Raw genomic sequence first — 16,378 nt, 5'->3', positions numbered from 1 at the left:
TTTTGATGGGATTTTTTTCACTGTATTGTTTTAGTTGGTCAAATCTCCACCATATGCAGAATAATTACTACCTACATGAGTTATTTTTGAGACTTTCAACTTGAGATTTGGAGATATGTTTTGGTGCAGAGGATTAGTTGTCTCTGAGGCACTCTAATCAGTAATTCCTAGAAGGATATATGGTTTCTTGATGTGGTGTTTTCTGCATTAAGATACCTGCCACCTTCTTACACATTGCTCCTTTTTCTGGTGGTACCTAAGAACAGTTCAGACATTCTTGGGGTGACATAGGACCAGCAATGGAGTGATTTGCTCAAGTGCATCAACAAGTCCATAAGAGAGGTAAACTGTTGCCAGGATGCCTGTGCAGAGAGTCCTAATGACTGGATTGCACAGCCTGCTTTAAATTTGCATGTGTTACTATAAATATTTTAAACCCTGAAACCATCCAATTCTTTTTTCAAGAATAATTGCCATGGATGTCTGTGTACACTCTCAGGTAGGTGCAGTAGGTCCAGCATTATGTATTTATATTTGAGTTCCTGCCATTTAAGTGATTGTTCTGTAAAATTAAAAACTCTCACACTCAAGATGCCAAGGCAGTTTTCCCTGCCTAATTGAAGAGGTTGTCAGAGAAATGGCAAAAGAAACTTAACTTATAATTCTGTATAGCACACTAAGATGCAGGCTCACAGCTGTCTATACTAAAAGTCTGATGCTGCCTCAGCCCTAAGTGTTCTAGGAGAGAAAGAGAATAATCACCTCATACACACATGAGCCCTGTTTCAGGGTTTCATTCTGGTACCAAGCATCAGCAACCACTGTGCCCAGCCCCCCTGGCACTGGGCTGACAATGCCCTGCTGCAGAGAGGGGAGCTCATTTTTCAGACACTGCTTGCCCAGCGCTGCCACCCATCTGTGTGAGCCCCCTGCACTGCTCTGAGCTGCTCATTGCAGTGTTGAGCACCCCTGGGGGACATTTTCCTCTGTGTTCTCTGGGCACAGAACCAAAAGGGGATTTGCCCAGCAGCACTTCTTAAATGGCAAGTCCTGACACTCTGAGGCTCATGGAGGGACCGATGGATACTTGTGAAGTTTAAAAAGGCTGCAAAAAACCAGATACATAATTTTAAAAAAATTGTGGTCAGTGTTCAGGGGTCTCACAAGGACAGAGGATCAATAAAAAATTTAATTATTTTCTGAAAAAGCTAGAATAAGTTGACATAGCATTGTTTCCTCTTGTGCTTTTTCACCCCACATTTTGGGGAGCTTTACTCTCTGCTCTAAGCCACATTCTTTATGCAATACTGACAGTAAAACAGTTGCCATTTTGAACACAGGCACAAGATGCACTAAGATGACATTTCAGCAGTTGTTTTCATGCCTTCAGCAGTCAGCAATCCCCTCTGATCAGGCTTTATCACCCAAACCACAGTCACACATACAAGGCAAGGACATTCAGGGCAGCTCACTCTTGATCCAGAGGCAGTGGCAGCCAAGGGGTGCAAATGCTGACCAGGAGGGCAGCACTGCAGGCCTTGGCAAGAGGTGCTGTCCTGCATGAAATTGGTTTCACCTCAGGAGATGCACTGGAAAGAGGAGAACACCTCACAGGGCAGTCAACTAAGATGGACTTAAGATTGATCATTGCACTACAACAATATCTTATCTGCACTCAAATGTTCAAGTATTTCAGATGTCCTTCTAGTTGATTACAACACCTGCACAGTCAAGGTCTGTGAAAGTCATCCTGCCAAACAGTCTCCCAGAGTACTCAGGTGGGTCAGCTACCTGACTCTGACATGGCAAAATCATGCAGAAGGATGTAGGAGAGGGTTGCAGCTGCTTGTGACTCTTTTCTGTTCCTCTGCCACTCTATTTCTGTCCTGTGGAAGAAGAAAATTACATTTAGCAAGAAACCAGCTTTCTGTGCCTTGTAGCAGCATGTGTGAGTTCTCCACAAAGATTATGCATGTGGTTTTTGAAACGTGTTCTGTCTGTGTCGTATTGAGGCCACAGCATATGATCATTCCCTTTCTGCTAAAGGGAAGGTAAGTAAACAACCACAGAAATATGAGAACTGCAATGCTGAGAAATCCACCCATGGCACACAAGGATAATAAAAGCAGAAATATTATCCCAAGAGTGATTATTATTCAGACAATTTACAAGAAATCTGCAATAAAGTTCAGTGTGTAAATTATTTTCATTTACAGGAATAGCAGGCTGAGCTTTCAGAAAATAGCTCTGAACTAGGCTGCATCGTTGTCTGTAGAAAACCCAGCTGGTGGATCTCAGATTTGGTATTTTTGTTTCCCACAGCTTCAACATTTATGGTTCTTCCTGATACTAATATAAGCAACTCAGGTTTCATTCCTGTGCTGAAAATAGATAGTAAAATGACATCCAGGAGGCATCGGTTCATTGCCTCAAGACTTGCAAGAAAATAGTTTAAAAGGCAGTCTAACAAGGGATCTAGCTTTCACATCCCTCACATTATCTGAACAAAATTCCCCTTAAATGACAAAATATTTGAATAAAACACAATATTGTCAAGGATCATCATAATTTATAAATTTTGGCTGTCAAAGAGGGATCTACAAGAGGACGAATACTAGGCCGAAAATTCTGGTGTGTTTTCAGAATAAAATTGCACTACAATAATATCTTATCATTGAAAGTTCTCTAGCCAAATCCACCCAAAGTCCTATGAAAAGACAGGGATTAGATTTCAAAGGCTATAGAGACACCCTGACTAGTCTGGACTTGAAAACAGGATGTAAGTCATGTAAAAGGAAAAACACATTGTAGTAATAACTTCTGCTATTCCAAAGTGATTTAGGTCAGACAGAGATTATCTTTCATGGTTCAGAAGCATGTTAATCTCACTATTTGTGTTTTGTGAATGTCAGATACACATAGTTATACATAGATATAACTGTGAACTAAAATACTGTCCTTGAATAAATTGAAATTCTGGACAATTTTACAGCATTTTTGCTGAGTGTTGGAATGTAACAAGTCCTCTGAGTGTTGTTGATTCCAAAAGGATTGGAATCAACATTATAAAAAAAAATTAAGCTAACAGCCATACCCAAGAAAATAAGGACAATTTTTTCCTGGATAACTCTCCAAAATCAGTTCATGTAAATGTTTAACCTTATGTGAAAGGATGCTTATTACTGGCTTGTAAATGGTGCTGCTTTAAGAAATGGGTAATCAATAGCTGTATTAACTTCCAGAAGACAGAACCAGAATGGGTTCCACATGGGCTGGGGGTAGGTGGTGTGGGAAAATAAAACACATCTTGAAAGAATCCCAGTTTGGAGGAACTGGTCTTATTTGTCAACTGCATTAAATGCTGAAAATGTTTATTTATTGCTAAAGAATGTTGTAGAAAGATTTGATGGCATTTCTCCAAGCAAGTTGCACAGAAAGGAAGGACACTTATTTTAATTCTTGTCAAAGCTCAGAACAAAATGGATCCATTTAACTTTCTGTTTTCCACTGAGGTTAAAATGGCACCTCTGCTAAATTAGTTAATTATTTCTACACAAAATCTCAATTTCATCAAAGTTCAAATGTGCCAACAAGGGAAGGAATTCAGTATTTATCAAATGAAAAATTAAACTACAATGTAGAGACATTCATGAAGGACTTCATCTATAAAACACGAAGGCCATGTTACTCTAACTTCTACCTTGACTTTGTCCTCTTTTGGTAGAAGAAACTGATATTTAGGTATAGACATTAGCCAGAAATGCCCACTCAAGTTTATGTTTTAAAGTGCTGTCTTTATTAAAGCTGGTAATTATTTGGCAACAAAGGAGATGGTTGATGTTTCCATCTGGCATTTTAATAAAGCATTATAAGAGAAACTGAAGGACAGCTATTGCATCTGAAAGTCTGCTGTTATTTTAGCAGGCTCCAGTACAGCTGTTAATGCATTGCATCCTGCTGCTGCCAGGACAAAGCCATTTTCTGCCAGAAGTAACAAAGAAGTAGCTCAGGCATGATATAAATCCTATAAAAGTTAGAATAATCTAATATCAGCCTCTACAATTTACATTTTACAGTCACTACAAACACCATTCAGTGTCTCTTAGAAGTCGTGTTGCTTTGTCAGGAACTCTTACCAATATGAAGTATTTGCAAATCTCTGGGCAAAGGAACAACCTCCCTTCAGTGTTACATCTGTAGCCTCCACAGACCTGCTGATTGCTGCCACAGCTGCCACTTGAGTTGTGATGCTTAACTGGATCTTCTTGACCACCTCCCCAAAATCTGTGTTCTGTTTCTGCTTCATTTAGCATTACATTTAGATTTGTTTTCCACTGTTTCAATCATCCATAATTAACTGCAAAGTTTGCCTCATGCTTGAGCCATGTTTGGTGGAATTGGGGAGTAAATAAATGACTTGTTATACTGACTTATTCCAGTTTCCTCTTTGAGGAAGTAACTCAAATCACAGTTTTACTTCCCACACCTCAATCAGTGACTTAAATTGAGGTAACTTTCCACAGCTGTGTCCTGAGTGCAAATGTGCATTAATTTGACATTTTGTCTTCATCAAGAAGATTTTCAATACTCAATCTTTATTTAATAGCAAGCCTACATTCTTTTCCAAGTGCACTGCAGCTTCAGTTTAATCATTTGGACAGAACTATGGCTAAGGTTTGGTTCTATTCCAAACAAAATAGATTCCTCAGGCTCTATTCTTGCACTGGTGTGACACGTTGAATGCAACTGGTTGTTGTTTACAGCTGGCTGACAGCTGCAGTACATTTGTAGCCTTCACTATTGCAGTGTAGCATTGGCAGGAAACTTTTTAGCAAGGAGAGTAGCTGGAGCCATAGCAAAATGATGATTAACAGTGATTCTGTTAACTCTCAGTGCTGCATCTCACCCCACGATGTTCAGCCCTGCACTGGGAACTGATGGAGTAGGGCTGGGCAGCATCACCAGAGCAGCAGGAAAACAGGCGAGGACAGGGAACAAAAAGTGTGGGTTCAGACTGCCACTGTCCTCCAAACAGCCCGGAGTGGAAGCAGGACACAGGCAGAGGTGCAGGCATGGAGCATCCTCCTCGCCCACTACCACCCTGCACCTTATCTCCTGCTGTTTTTCAAATGATAATATTTGTATAATTGTATTTACGCTATTCAAAATACAAGGTAAAATCCAGGAGGATTTGGCTGTGTATTGACTGGGTATGACCATCATCCTCTCAAATATTTTTTCCTATGATTAGCATGCAGTTTATAATGTATTACTGTATTCTTCTTATGAACTACTGGAACTTTGGTGTTTTTTTTTTTCTTCAATATAAAGCATATGATGGATTTTGTTCTATTAAACTGTCTCTTTTCAAGAAGTAAATTCTCTCATCTGATGCAAAAAAGGTTAAGCATGATGAAAGCACCTGAACAGTAATGTTTCTTAGATTTTGCTTTTGTTCTGAGGTAGTTCACTCAGCATTAAGAAATGTGAGACAACTGTCATTTCAATTTAACACAGTTCTTTTCTCTTTACTTTTATCCATTATCTTTCTTTTATATACCCCTATTTGAGGCACATGCTCTGTTCTTTTATTTATATGCTTAGTGTAGTTTGTGGTTCCAGCTAAAATAATATGCAATGGGAAGTTTTATCTTAGTTTATATTTTTGTATGCCTTTAGTCTAACTTGAGCTGTTAAGAACTGTTCCTTAATTAAAACAGAACACGTTTTTTGCCTTCATTCCAATTTCCTATTTTGCTTTTTGTTCCATTTTAACATTGTGAGCTTAGAGAGTAGTACAATTCCATTAGACGTCTGAATTCCATTTCCAATGCTGTTACTAAGTAGCTGTGTTATTCAATGCTTATATGCACTTCTTTTAAACAAGTGACAGGAAAAGTATTAAAATCATGACTGCTTACTGCAATTAACTTGGTAATGACTGTAATAATGATTACTGGATAAAAGGCATGAGAGGATTTCCTAATGCTTTCTAACAATTAATGAAAAAAGTGTGATAAGCTGTATGAAGAAGTGACAAGTGCTAGATATACCCTGGGGACTGCTGGGTGTCAGGCACAGTCCTCAGTGTGTTACATCTGTCTTGACTCATATGATTCTAGATCTCAAACTGATTTGAGCATTTTTGTGGAAAAACATTGCCAGCTGAATATCCCAAAACAGCTTGCTGGGACAAAATGTCCTCATTGAAAATTTCAGTTTCCTACTTTTAAGGGCAAAAGTTGTGTAATATTATCCAAAGGCTGATATCCTGTTTCACTTGATTTAGATAACTCGCGTGGAAAGTATTTGTTTACAAATTCTCAAACAGCCAGGACAGCTACACAGTTATGAGTATTCTTATAAATTACTTTAGTGAAAAATATAAAGAAAATTGTGCTTTTATATTCTCATATCAAAAATTAAAAAAAAAAAAATTAAGTTTCTATGCTGGTCCACACAATCAGAAACTACTCTCTTCATCCAGGTTTTATGTCAGAGGTTACACTTATCAGAAAAAAATCTTTATTGGTCCCTTTCTGGAAGTTCTCCATCTCTGACATCCTTGGAGATTGGTGTGACACTTCTCCCCTAAACTAAGGGCCTTCTCACCCCTTTCAACAGAGCTCATTGTTTTCAAATACATCCTGCACTTTATTGTTCTATTATGTTGGTTATTAATAAAAAAGTAAACATTCCCCAGGCTGTACCTGGTGAGCTATGAAGTTTGTGTATTTGACAGGCATCCTTAATACAAACATGCAAATGAGATTCACACGTGCAGTGCATCACTGGCACCTGGCTGAGAACAGTGTGGGAGGCACCTGCTTTGGGGTGATATTTGCATTATGATGACTGAACTCCAGATTCTATCTTCCAAGGTGTGGCAATAACAACATAATTTCAAATGCAGCAAGCTCCAAGGTGTAAATCAGGCAGAGTGCATGATGAAGAAGGTAACTAGAGAAATCATGATGGCAGCTGCAAAGGAGGCTGTACACTGAATTTCTGAGACTTTAGCTACTAAAGCTCTTGAAGTGTGCCATGGTTCAAAATGAGAATATTTTGCTCTAATGTCAGAATAGTCGTACAGGAGGAAACAAGATTTATTTTACTTTATCTGGAACTTTTCCTGAAACATATGAAGCCTTTTAGGGAGACAAACAAAATCTACTCCACTTAGCAATGGGATGTCCTATTCCATCTAGGAAGGAATAAAGAGACAGTTCTACAGGTCAGCAGTCACTGCTAAGTATTGTACATTAAATAGGTAGAATTCAGTTATCTACTATCTGGAAATAGTTTTTTGTGTGTATACAAGTGCCATTTTTTAAACACCATGCAAAAACTAGTGACATTCATTGAGCCATTGGTTCTCCATATTCTCTCTCATATAACAACAGGTATTTTCACAGTTCACTTTGCCATCTCATTTTAATTTCACTTCTCAACTGTTAAACATTTCCAGTGGATGCACATCATCATAACTCTTGCACCCAATTTCACATTGATCTGATAATAAATCACTGGGGTAATAAATCACACTGTCCTGTGGGAAAGTAGAAGCAGAAAACAGAATTCAAACCACTCTTCAATGTACTTATTTACTTAACCTGAGGATTTGAAAAAGGAAAAATCATTATATTGAACTGCTGGATCATGGGAGCAAAAGGAAGGGGATGGCAAATCAAAAAGTGTTACTTCATTACAAAAGGTGAGGGAGGTGGTAGCAATGATGGAGCAGTAACATTACTCCTCTCTAACTGGAAGAGAAGGTGCTGGACCAATTTCTGCTCTTCCTTTGTCCCCTAGTAGGGACTGTGTCTGTTATCTACACTTCCCTGTTATCTTGTGTTTTCACTATGTACAGGATGGCTTACCTACATAAATTACATCTCTGCTCTCTTTGCAATTCCCTGCTCCCCCAGCCAGCCCTGCCCAGCTCCCCAAACCAGCTCTTCCCAGCTCCCAAGGCTGCATTCCTGCACCCATGAGTCATTGACCTTCTGTGGTTTGTTTCCACCCAAGCTGGAGCCTCTGCTCTTGGCCTCCCCATCACAAACTCTCAGGGGCTTTGTGATGTTACTGCAAAATCCAACAGACTTCTGGCATATAGTGACAGCTCTTCAAAGGGCAAGAGCGTCCCAAAGCTCGATATTAGCATAGCAAGCCCAATGCCTTAGCTCCCTGCACAGTCAGTGCAGAGAGATAAGCACTCCAGAGAAAAATTCAAAGTGGTGAAATGCTGTCATCTTATTGCAAAAGCTCCGTAACTTCTTGGCCATTTCTCTTGAGCAGCCCCTTGCAGCACAAGCAACAACCTCCAACTCTCCTCTCAACTAGCTAACCCACTCTTTTATAGCACTCATCCTTACTGGACACAGCTGTGGCCTATTCAGGGCAGGCCTGTTCCCAATCTTTGTTAATTAGCACAGCTGCAACTGCTCAGATTGCCCCCTGCACCATCTCCATTCTCTTACATTCTATCCCCTACAATGAAATTAGAATTTCACTCCCAAACCTCTTTCTGAAGGATCCCAGCTCTGCCTGTTAATACTAGAAGCAGCCCAAGATGTTGAGTCTCAGTAGGTTATATCAGCCTTTGAATATACAGCCCACATCCATCATCCCCCACCTACTGCCTCCACAGCCTTGCAAAGGCAGTGCAATTGTCCTGAGGAGCAATCACTGCAGGATTGCTGAGCAGCACTGACAGGTCCTACGAGTAGTGAATTCTCCCCTAAACTAGTTCAGCCAAGAAACTGAATACAATTATTGAAGATAGATACTTGGAGGACACACTTTAATCCCTGTAAAATCAAAGGAGTGAGTTTTCTGTGCTGGTCATGTTGCAGTATCACTACAGTCTTTGTAGGTGTTCTTGAAGCACCTGTAAAGGACAGAGAGGTTTGGATTAACTGTTTTCAGTCATTGGTCAATCTGCTGCTACTTCTGAAAGATTGTTTTGGACAGACCTTCTCACTGAGTTTTTCTCACTTTCTTAGCTTACTTTCCTAGAGTACTTACACTGCTGCTCATTTCTGTGCTTAGTTAATGAACTTCTTATAAGTTCTGAGGCTTCTGCCTTATCTAACATCAAAAGTGTCCCAAGCTTTTGATCACTCATGGATTATAAACTGGTTTTAAAAGGGATAATATGAACAAGATAAGCTAAATATTCATATTATGTAACATTTATAAAGTTAGTAGTTATGCTGTTTTCTGAAATCTGAGCCAAGTATCAATGGGTAACTTAAATTCCCATATGCTAAAGTACCACAAATACCTTTGGATTTCTAAGTTGCAATCTCATTATATCACTTTTTAATATTCCTTCTGCTTATGTGGTAACAAACCTGCCTTTATGCAAGAAATGCCTATTGCTGTTTTTGATAGTAAAATCACTATCATTAACTTATTATTTAATTCTAGTTTACAAAACCCTAGCAACAGCTCTCTAATGTTCCTGTCCTTTTTGACAGGTGGAACATAATTTGTTTTGTACATCAACTTAATGCACAATACAAATTAAATTTGTTAAGACAGAAGCAGAAAACTACAGCAGCCTAAGAGTATAAAAACAACACATTAAGCCAATGGTCCTTCTAACCCACCAATCTGTAGCAAACAACAGCAGATGTTTGGTGCACAGCGTTTTTCTGACCTGAGCACTTGACCATCTAGTTGTTATTGCAATAAAATTTTCAATTCCAGTGGCAGTCAGAGAGGTTATTGTTTTACACAGAAGATTTTCCTGTGTGAATAATCTGTGTTTTAATATTTTTCTCACTCTTGGTTTTGTCCCCAATACTCATGGCCTTTGTTCCAAATAATTCAGTGATGATTTTGAAAATCTTGTTTTGGTTCAGATAATTTTCAGTTGCTGTCTGCCTTACATGTTGGAAGTTCATATCCAATTATTTGATGTAAATCAAAGCTTCCAGGCTACTACTCAATTTAAATTCTTCTTCAAAGGCATGCCTAATTTGAATAGGAAAGGTTAATATCCCCTCTTTTTATGCAGAGCCATATTTTAATTCAACCAAGTTTTCATCACACAAGACAATCCTAAGATTTCTACCTTAGACAATATGCAGTTTTTTTAAAACAAAATGTCCTTATACTTTTTTTTATCAAAGAGATTTCCATCAGTATCTTTTTTTTTGTAAAGTTAGATCTATAAACTTTTATTCTGTTTCCACTTTGCTTTCATCATTGAAAATGCTTCATAATTATCTACTTTTCCTTCAGTAGCATGCATATTCCATGTGGAACCTACTAGGTATGAAATTTCCCTATTTTCTAGATTCTTGCTTTTTACAAAACTTATGTTGTCATCTGACAACCTGCACTTGGTCATGATGCAATATTTTTTTTAGATTCAGGGATCTGAGGCAATGCAGGGTTCACAGACCTGTATAACATGCTATACTGACACTAATTCTCCTGTCATTGCCTCTCTTGGCATTTACGCCTTAAGCATACGGATGTGCAAAAGACTCTCTTCTGTCAGTGACACAGAGCTGGAAATTCCAACAAAGGCTTTTTCCCTTTTTGTCCTGTCTTTCTCCATGAAGAGCACCTTCTGTTCTGACCAAAAATTCAGGATTAACTGCTTGGTGACAATACTAAACATTCATTAAAGAAACTGCTCTGAGAAAAGGCTATAAACAATTTTGAAGGCACAACACATGGTATTTCAACAGGGAGAAGAGAAGAAAAAGGCAGATATTTCCTGTCCTGAGGTTGAAACAAAATTATACCTGATTCAGATTGTCTGTGCAATTATATGCCAAAGAGCTAGCAAAAAGACTTTTGAATTAATTTTTTTATGACCATATATAATTTCTCTACTTGCAGTAGTCCAGTGGAGGTGCACAGCACTATTAAATGAGTATATTTTTCCATTTAACTGTTTTCAGGCTTTCAGGTCACTCAGAATTCTGATTCAGACAAACCCAGGATAATTAATTTTGTTTTCTATTTGAGTTTGTTTTTCCTCTTTGTGTTCTTGCAGTAGCATGGAGAAAAATATTGTAATGTTGTGGGTGTTCTGTAGAGGCTTATTCATCTGCTTCAGTGAGTCTGCTCATTTTGCATCCAAGGACTCAGTAGCTAAAATCAGCAGACCCTATCTTGTATACATCTAGACCCTATCTGGTATAACAGCTGATATGAGAACAAATAGAAATTTAAACAGTTTGTAGAGATTCTTAAGAAAATCATTAGAATAAATTATCATGAATTCTAAACACAGAAACACATTTGGTAACTGACACTGACAGGAATAGTTTCTTCTTTTGTGCTGACAGATATATTTGCAATAGAAGAATTTGTGTGTGTGTGCTGCTAGGAGCAACAAGAGGTCTTGGGAGCTTTTGGTCTTTTCCTCATGAAAGAGAGTGTTAATTGAAGATCATACTGGGATTATGAATATACCATCAAACATACTTTCTACTTGCAAATGTTATGCTAACATTCCTGGAGATGAACATCAACGAGAACCACATGAGGCTTCTATACTGACCCACAGTACAGAAGTAAATTCCTCAGAGGAGTTTACCATCCCAAGTTTTGGGAGTTTACCTTCCTGGACAGCTGATGTAAATGATCACTGATTTGAAGACAACAAAGCTGTGTTGGTTTCTCAGGGGAGGTTGCTCACCTGAAGTCTCATCTAGGTTTGTGAACTTGTGAGAATTATGGATTCTCTTAGAAATGGTCTGCAAAGGTAATAACTTGACTTTTCATCCTTTGTTATTCCACGTTTCAGAACCGGTGTGCCTGCCATGCAATTCCTGCTTCATATTATCAGCTGTGCTTATCCTGCAGTTTGGGGTCTCCTCCTCTGTACATGGAAGCTCAGACTCACCTTCTGAACAGATTCATCAAATGATGATTGACTTGGTCACTGGCAGAGTCAATGCTGGTGGTGTCTTTTAAAAGTCACCTAGTTTTACACAACCTATGTACTAATCCACCTGACTATGCACTTTTAAGAAAGATGTGTACACGTTGGGGTAGTAAGAAAAAGTGGAGACAGTTCAATTTTTTCTGACCTCAAACCTAGAAGGATGTCCATGAGTGGAAAGGGCAACACAAAGTCATTGGGCTTTTGGGTGGAGGGAAACAGCCGGAGTCAAGGATTTCCCTGGGTGGTCTGACAGGGCCACACAGCCTCACCCATGGGGTAAAACTCCCCTCAAGCTTACAGGTCTTCCCACTGCACTCTACAACATCGTGTACATTCATCCATTATGCCAACATCAAAGGTAATTGAAAACAAAGACAGGGAACAGAAACAGCCTTATGTTTATTCTGACATGTTCAGTCTGCAGCAGGTTGTATCAAGAGGAATTAAGATCAGAGAGCCAAGGTAATTAAATGGCACTTGCACAGCAGGTTGTTTCAGGTCCGTCTCTTCAAAATCCGCCTTTTTGCCAGTGTGCTCTTTCATCAGTGGCCTATCCCCCACAGTGAGATTAAATGAGGATTTTGACCTGCTTCATCACTTCTGTAAACAAGGAGATTCAGTGAGTTTCAGCTTGTTCATTGACATCTGGGGCTTGACCAAAGCCTAGTGAAAATCAATGGAAATACCTCCATCAGCTGTAGTGGATTTTGAAGCCCACCTTTGAAACTTGGAATAAGGATGACAGTGAGAAACAAATACACTTCTGAGCATAAAAAGAATGGATCATACACCCATATTTTGTCTTGGTCAGTTGATGACTGACTTTTAAGCACAATATTGAACACATACCTCATGATGTTTCTAACTGTGTTATGAATTGTCTTGATAAACATTTGTTACAAAAAATTAGGAATATGAATTAAATAAATTTAATATTGGTGAAATTGCATTACAGTGGAAAAGTGGAGCTATTTGCACTTATTAATTTTAGTTCTGCCAAAATATAGTTAAATGCACTAGCAATCCATGCAGCATTCTGTGTTCCTAAATAGGTCAGTGATGTGGCTTGGGCAAGTGCTTTAAAGTTCTTTTGAAGAGATAAATGGGGTCTTGGGGCCATTTATTTAAGCAAAACTCTCAGAAACTCTCGTTAGTAACATGAAAACAGATTATTAATTTGCTTCTAGAATAAAAAGGCTGTTTAAAGCTACAAGTCTAAACTCAAGATCTTATGCAGAAAAATAGTTCATTTTAAGGACTTAGTAAATTTAATCAATTTTAACTCCAGGCCATGTTTTAGCAATAAAAAAGCAGATTAAAATGCACTACAAAAGTAGTGTAGTGTAAAGTAACAGCATAAGGAGTGTCTCCATTAAAATTTTACTGTGCTGGTTCTCTTCACATGGAATAGTTTCCAGAAATGGAGATGAAGACTGTATTCTCTTGAAAAAAATGCCAATCTGCAGTTGCTAGGAAATGTATTCTAGTCTTGGAATTCTAACTTGACCAAATTCTCTGTTGAAAACCTCATTATTTTATGAAATTATTTACTGCAACTAAAAATATTACTAAGGATGCCTTTTGAGACAGAAAATTGACTTAAAAAAGCCAAATACGCTCATTAGATGTATTCAAAAGATTACCTGCATCCATTATCTGTTCAAAGTAAATTAACTGGCTTTTATTTAAAAATAGAAATCCTTTCTACAACAGTGCACATTTTTTCAGTGGTGATTACAAGACTGAACACATGTATAGGAAAAAAAAATCAGGATACATATACCTGTAAGTTTTTCCCCACCATAAGCTGTTTGTATCTACTTCCTTCCAAAGCAGCTTGTAAAAGCTGCAGAAATGAGGTGTACCAGTCCTCAAAGAGAAGCCCCCAGGTATCTGATATTCTGCCAGCAGAGTTTTTCTCCCAACAGAGTTCTTCTCCTCAAGTAATTTATTATCATCCTTCACTTCTGGGTACATATCAAATAGAAATATCTGCAGGTGTAGTGTATAGGGAGCAAGTGTGACTTTTTATTAGATCTTATTGCTGATAAACAGCAGAGATGATAATCATGAGTTTATAATATTCAGTGGGCTGTACCTGATGCTTACAAAGTTGTTTTTCAGAGATGTGAGCACCAAGGTTTTTGAGGGTCTGTTTTTGAGCTGCTTGGTAATATGATACAACTTTTCCTCTCACTATGCTTATGACTGTGTCAGAAGATCAAGGAATTTGGTAAGATTTCTTTTGTGATTGTACAAATATAAAACATTACACCTTTCTTCCTTAATATTAGATTGGAGAGAGAACGATTGATGTAAAAAAGCAATGGGACTTTTTGAATGGAGATGAAATGGTAGTTCACCACAACGAGAGCTCAATAGACACCTGTCACTCATCAAAGGGATATTTAAAATTCATTTATCGCTAAAGCTGGCATAGCAGCAGGAAACTTAAAACCCAGGTATCTTAATTATTAAAAAATTGTGACTCTGCAGCATTTTCTAAAATTCAGGTTCTTTTTGCTTCAAATGATAAACTGGGAAATAACTTCTATAGTAATAGGCTTGCACAGGTACAGCATTGGCATCCTTAACTATCAGATGTCAGCAACACTTCACAGCATCTGCAGGTGCAAGAAAAAATGTAAGCCAGAAGCTATAAAAAATGGTTAATGTTTTCATATCTATTTAAGATGAGCTGAAGAAAATGAATTAAAAAATTAAAAGATGCCCCTTAAAAGATGCCCCCAAAATGAAGCAGTTTTGATACCACATCATGACATAGGGTTGTACTGAAGACTCATATTTCATAAAGCACGTTTCATGCTATTCATGGTACTTTGTGCTGACAGAGCAGCTCCAGTGCTTTGGGATGCTGAACAGCCAAAAAAAAAATGCTGTTCTCAGGCTTGACTGAAACATATATTTACTAATTTTAGAATCTTGACAACAATGAAAAAATATTTCCTTTTACTAATTCTTCACCTTTGCTTCTTCAGGAATTAAAATCCATAGATACAAAAGTAAAACACAAGTGCTAATGATGTCCTGGATTTCTGAGTTACTGGAGAAAAACAAAACCAAAAATGGCCCCCAACTCATATTTCGCTCTTCCTCATTATTCCAAAGAAAAAGGCACTCATTGAGCAGTCTGAATTTGCATTATTACTGTTTTTTTTTAATATCAAACTAAGATCCTTTTCGAAAAAGTCACATAATAAAGTTCTTTTAAATAAAGGAATGCTATTTAAGACCTCTATAGCTTTAACAGGGTTTAACTATGTATAGATTTAAGAGGGAAAATCTTCTGCCTGTCTCTAATTTCCTCACAGATAGCAAAACAAAATTTCACAGAATGGGTAGTTATCTGAAAAAACTCATAATAGTTGCAATACCTAGAGAAATCTAAGGCAATGGAATTTGAAATCTGAAAGGCCTGAAAAGAGTATTATGACTTTTTAATGGTATTTGGCTAAGCACTAATTTTCTAATTTCTGCGTAAAATGCAAGACTCTATTTCAGATTTCTCCTGCTGTATTGGTTTACAGGACACATCATACCATGAACTCATTTTACTGCCTGCTGAAGACTGTTATTCTATCCATAGGTAGTTTCAAATATTTTTTAAGGAATAGTTGTGAACCACAAAAATAAATGATGAGGGAGAACTGCTGACTTGTAATCGGGTGTGTTTTCAATCTAACTGATCGAATATTAATATTTGCTTTTGTTCAGTCCATACTTCCTCCCCATTCTCTTTTTTAAGGTACCCTGGGATGCTCACCACTGTCTTGCTTCCTGGGGGCTGCCACTGGAGATGTGCTGGCTGATGGCTGCAGTCCCCAGGCCCTTACCCCAGGCTTTTCTTAGCTCAGCCACCGGCAGGGAACATGCTGCCAGGAGGGTCTCTAGCTGGCCCTGGGTCTCCTTCTTGCAGGTAAGCATTGCTTACTTCAAAAAAGCGTCCAAGCTACGCCCAAATTAATGCCTGCTCACAGGCTGTTGCTGAAAAGCCATTGCAGCGGCTCCAGGGGTTCAGAACCTCGTTCCAAGTTTCTGCCCTGACCACACTCTCAGCTGGCTCTTCTCCTCTTCAGCCTGACTTGCATCTGCTGAGCTCCCAAAGGACCCAGGCTTGTGTGATTGCACAGCCCACAGCCTTCACCCCTACGCTGAAATCTACTTCCCGAATCAAAGGATTTGATAAATGAGCTGAGGTCTACATGACAGTGCTTCCTGTAAGCCGTAAAACCGGGCTGCTCGCTGGGGCGGCCGCTAACCCAGCCCGAGCAGCGGCGGCGCTGCCACGGAGCCCGGGACGGGGCCGCGGCTGTGCCTGCGTCCGTGCTGTGGTGAGGTCACCGGCGAACGGGGACTGGGTGGAAATACCAGAAACGTCCCGGCACGAGGGGACCGGAAAACGCGAGGGCGGCGCGTTTCCCGCTCCAGGCGGGATTCCCTCGG

General features: G+C 38.9%; 1 long non-coding RNA gene across 1 annotated transcript; it reads right to left on the bottom strand.

The window, feature by feature from the left end:
- Positions 1-12,293: 12,293 nt before the first annotated feature.
- Positions 12,294-16,378, bottom strand: LOC135300085 (uncharacterized). The gene is made up of 2 exons (XR_010361963.1): positions 15,699-16,378; positions 12,294-12,577 (listed from the first exon to the last, which is right to left on the bottom strand). It is a non-coding gene; the product is annotated as an uncharacterized LOC135300085 (long non-coding RNA).

Source organism: Passer domesticus, chromosome 4 (genome assembly GCF_036417665.1).
Source record: "Passer domesticus isolate bPasDom1 chromosome 4, bPasDom1.hap1, whole genome shotgun sequence".
Classification (NCBI taxonomy): domain Eukaryota; kingdom Metazoa; phylum Chordata; class Aves; order Passeriformes; family Passeridae; genus Passer; species Passer domesticus.
This window is presented reverse-complemented; position numbering and strand designations above follow the sequence as displayed.